The following is a 4,973-nucleotide window of genomic DNA, read 5'->3' on the forward strand; positions in this document are numbered from 1 at the left end:
ATAGAAAGGCTACTGATTTTTATAGATTTTTTATATTATTATTTTTATTTTATGTGTAGGTGTGTATTGCCTGCATGTAGGTAAGTGCACCCGTGTCGTGCAATGCCTGCAGAGGTCAGAAGAGGCTGTCGGATCCTCTGGGACTGGAGTTACAGACAGTTGTTAGCTCCCATTTGAGTGCTGGGATTTGAACCTGGGTCTTCTGCAAGAACAACCAGTGTTCTTAACCCCTGAGCAATCTCTCCAGCCCCTATAGATTGATTTTATAACCTGCCACTATACTGAAAGTGTTGATCAGTTCTAGGAGTTTTCTGGTGGAACTCTTGGGATCTCTTAGGTGTCGTATCATATCATCTGCAAAAAGTGATAGTTTGACCTCTTCTTTTCTAATTAGTACTCCTTTAATTTCCTTCTCCTGTCTTACTGCTCTAGGAAGAGTTTCAAGCACTATGTTGCAGTGTTAGGTCATTTATTTGGGCTCTTTCTAAGTTTTTAATGTAGGCACTTAGAGCTATAAACTTTCCTCTTACTACTGCTTTTAATGTGTCCCAGAGTTGTGTTGTGTTGTATTGTTCTTTTCGTTGAATTCCAGGATTTCTTTTATTTCTTTCTTAATTTCTCCTTTGACCAACTCATTGTTTACCAGTGTGGTGTTCAGTTGCCACAAGTTCGTGTAGTGACTAGGGCTTTGTCCAGTGATTTTGAGGTTTATTGCATTGTGGTCTGATAGAATGCATGGAATCATTTCAGTTGTTTTGTATTTGTTGAGGTTTGTTATGTGGTCAGTTTTTGAAAAAGTTCTATGGGCTGCTCAGTAAAAAGTATACTCTTTGGTGGTTGGGTGGAATATTCAAAAGATGTCTGTTAGGTCCATTTGATATATGCTGTCATTTAATTCAGATATCTCTGTTTATTCTTTGTCCAGTTGACCTGTCTAATGGAGACAGTGGGTCCGTTGTGTATCTTTGTGTTTGCTTTCTGTAGAAGGACACTAGTTCTAACAATGTGTTTATAATAGTGAAAAAAATGAACAGAAGCATTTTGGGGTAAAAACCCGTCTAGTACGAATTCTATGAAAAAGAGAATAGCCATGACTTTCAGTCTCTTTCCTTTAGGAAAATATGTCTCGGTTCTATAGCTAAGTGCTTGATTTCTGTAGAATGAACAGTTGTTCTAACAATGTGTATTATAATAGTGAAAACGAATGAACAGAAGCATTTTGATAATGTAGTGCCTGTCCTTGAAGGTGAGATGGGTTTCTTGCAGACAGCAAAGAGATGGATTTTGTTTCTTAATCCATTCACTTAGCCTGTGTCTTTTGACTGGGGAGTTCAGTCCATTGATATTTAAGGTTATTATTGAAAGATGTGTATTGGTTGCCATCATTTTAATTGCTGTTTGTGTTCTCTGCAATTTTGTGTTTCCTAGATTATACCTTTATTTATTTTCTTCCTTTGCCCCTGGGGTATAGTTGTTTCTCTCTCTGCTCTCTGTATTGCTTCGAGTATTCTTTGAAGGGCTGGTTTTGTGGACATGTTTTCTTTCAGGCTTTTTGTGTCATGGAAGAGTTTTCTTTCCCCCTCTACTACAATAGACATTTTTGCTGGGTAAAGTATTCTGGGTTGGCATCTCTGGTCATTTAGAACTGGAAATACCTTGGTCCAGGACCTTCTGGCTTTCATAGCCTGCATTGATAAATCAGCTGTAATTCTGATGGGCTTTCCTTTGTATGTGACTTGTTTTTCTTTTGCTGCTTTCAGTATTCTCTCTTTGTTCTGTACATTTAGTGTTTTTACTATGATATGTCATGGGGAGTTTCTTTTCTGATCCTGTCTATTTGGTGTTCTATGTGCTTCCTGTACTGTATGGGGATGTCTTTCCTTAATTTTGGGAAATTTTCTTCTACAATCATGTTTAAGATCTGGTCAGTACCATTAACCTGAAACTCTTCTCCTTCCTCTGTTCTTATGATCCATAGATTTGGTCTTTACATGGTGTCCCACATCTCTTGCATATTCCATTCCTGTGTTTTTTAAAATTTTCCATAATCTTTGCTTGAGTGGTCCAGTTCTTCAACTTTATCCTCCAGTGTTGATATTCTGTTTTCCATTTCATTCATTCTAGCAGTGAGGTTTTCCCCTGTCGTTTCAAGTTGGCTTATTGAGTTTTGCACTTCCTTCTTCATTTCTGCCTGAGTTTTCGTCAGTTTCTCTTTTTTAATTCATTTAAAAGTTTATCCCTATCTTCTTTTAGTTCTTTGATTTGTTTGTTCATGTGTTCTTTAAATTTGTTGAATTCCTTGATCATGTTTATGATTGTTCTTTTAAATTTAGCGTCCTGGGTTATCTCTAAGGGGTTCTCCTTGTAAAACTCTTCTATAGGATTGGTGGAGTTTGGTGGGAACATAGTGTTTTGGCTTTCCATTTTATTCTTTCATTGTGATTTTGGCATGCAAATTTCTTTAGTTATTTATGATTCTGATATGAGAATTAAGTTCAAGTATGCTTCTGTTTGTATTATCTGGGTTCCTAGATCCTTTCTTTATTGGTTATGTAAAGCTGGTTGGTCCAGGGTTCAGGTTCTCTCAGGTTTAATTTAGAGGGAACTGGTGGCTTCAGGTAGCTATTCAGGGGTACCCACAGAAGCCAAATTCAGGTTCCAGTCAGATACACTCAGGCTTCCTTCACCACCTGGAGGCAGGATCTGGGAGCTCTCAGGCAGTCCCCTGCATTCTCAGCCCCTATGCCAGAGGGAGGCCAGAACTCAGCACTCTCTGGAGGTCTGCTAAGATCAGAGCCGCTACACCAATGGAGGTTGAAACCCACCCTCTCAGGCTGTCTGCTGGAATCTCAGCCTTAGCCTACCAAAGCCAGATCTGCCCTGGGGCCTTGGGAGGGTCCTCAGGAAATCCCAGGTAGGGGGATGGGTATGGTGCAATTAGGGGACGCTCACCACCATGGCACAATTAGGGGAAGCTCACCACCACCACCACGTGGAAGCAGGATCCAGGGGCTCTCAGGCAGTTCCCTGTGTTCTCAGCCCTTCTGCCAGAGGGAGGCCAGGGCACTCTCTGGCAGTCTGCTCTGACCAGAGCTGCTACACTGATGGAGGTCAGACCCTACCCCACCTGATCACATTTTAATGGCACCTCTCTTATCTTTCTTCCTCTGATGTCTTCTGCAGAGTATGGGGGGACACAGAACCCTACGACAGCTCTTGACTAGGTCGGGCAGGGGAGGGGATGAGTGGGGTCTCTGAGTCCTCTCAGCTTACTGATTTTTGGAAATTTGCTGTTAAGCTCAAAAGCACTAGTTTGGTCACGTGCGTGTGAATGCACAGACTCAATCATATTTCAGCTACTCAATGCTAACTTGTTTCAGACACGAGAAGAATGAGGTTTGAGTTCTATGAGTTGATCTCTCTCATTTCCTTATACACCAAACTTTATCCCAGGTAATGCTAGCCCAGGCTTTTGATTTTCTTTCATGGTAAACCTCTTATAGGTAGTATTCATGAAGAAAAGTTCCAGAAAATAAACGCAAGTCTTAATGTAACTAAACTTATTAAAATTCTGTCTGCATTACCTACACTTCAGATGCTCAGAAGTTAAATACAGTTAACAGCTGGGCCTGGAGAGATGGCTCAGCAGGTAAGAACACTGACTGTTCTTGCAAAAGACCTGGGTTCAAATCCCAGCACCCACATGGCAGCTAATAACTGTCTGTAACTCCAATTCTAGGGAATCTGACAGTCTCTTCTGTCCTCCGCGGGCATTGCACAACACAGGTGCACTCACCTACATGCAGGCAATACACACATACACATAAAATAAAAATAATAAAATCTTAAAAAAAAATACGATTAACAGCTACCATGTTGAACTGGGCTATCCTAAAGCAAAGTTGAATCAATATTTTTCTTTGAATAATTAAATTCAGGATTTGAATTGCATGATATTAGTACATTCCTCCACATATACTTTGGACCTGTAAAGCTGTTTTGGTAAGGGTTTGAGTAGGTGGAGCTATTGTTCTGTTTCTAACCCTGAGCAGCCTCCGTCAGTACTAAAGTGTTAAGTGAAGAATGAAAGCAAGGGTAGGAACCATTCCTTGATATTCCATTCCCATCGTAAATGTTAAAGAAGTATACACACATGTACAAATATATTTGTGTATACATATGTCCACACATACCTATGTATTTCAACTGCCTTGGAGATTTCTGCTGCCTCAAGCATAGCAAATAGTTTTTGGTTATAAATTTGTGGCATTATTCTGTTTTGTTTTCTGATAACCGTCTCTCATGCTTTCCCCTATGGAAGTCTGCAATTGCAGAGCCATGATAAAATTACTTACAAAAATTCTTTTACCTACTAGACAGCTCTCTAGTATGTTGCTAACCCATTGGGAAAAATAATAGTTATATTCAGCCAGGTGTGGTGGCTCACGCCTTTAACCCCAGCATTTGGGAGGCAGAGGCAGGCAGAGCTCTGTGAGTTCAAGACCAGCTGGGTCTACATAGTGAGTTCCAGGTCAGCTGGGGCTACAAGGAGACCCTATCTCAAAAAGACAAAAAAAAAAAATAAAGTTATATCCAGCTCCAATACCACAAAGCAAAACAAGCAAAACAGTTATAGCATTGTATGTGTGGAAGCCAGAGGTCAACCTCGGGTATTGTTACTCTGTTCACCTTTTATAGTTTTTGTTTTTCTTCAAGACAGAGTCTTACCTGGCTGACCTAGAACTTGCTAAGTAGACTTGGCTGACATTAAACTCACCAAGATCCCCTGCCTTTCCCTCTTGAGTACTGGGATTAAAAGCATGCACCACTATATCCACCTTTTTTTTTTTTTTTTTTTTTTTTAAATAATTTTTTCATTGCCCTGGAACCCAAAAAAAAATTTTAATTGGGTTTATCAAAAACCCCCAGAGACTTCTTTTCTTTGCTTTCTTTTTTTTGGGTATACTCCCCCC

The 4,973-nt window shown here is 40.1% G+C and overlaps 1 protein-coding gene across 1 annotated transcript in view; it reads left to right on the forward strand.

Moving 5' to 3' along the window:
- The window catches only part of Trappc11 (trafficking protein particle complex 11), a 64,513-nt gene that overhangs the window by 57,661 nt on the left and 1,879 nt on the right, over positions 1 to 4,973 (forward strand). The gene's annotated exons all lie outside the window — the stretch shown is intronic.

This window comes from Nannospalax galili, unplaced genomic scaffold, assembly GCF_000622305.1.
Source record: "Nannospalax galili isolate Female #2095 unplaced genomic scaffold, S.galili_v1.0 scaffold46, whole genome shotgun sequence".
Classification (NCBI taxonomy): domain Eukaryota; kingdom Metazoa; phylum Chordata; class Mammalia; order Rodentia; family Spalacidae; genus Nannospalax; species Nannospalax galili.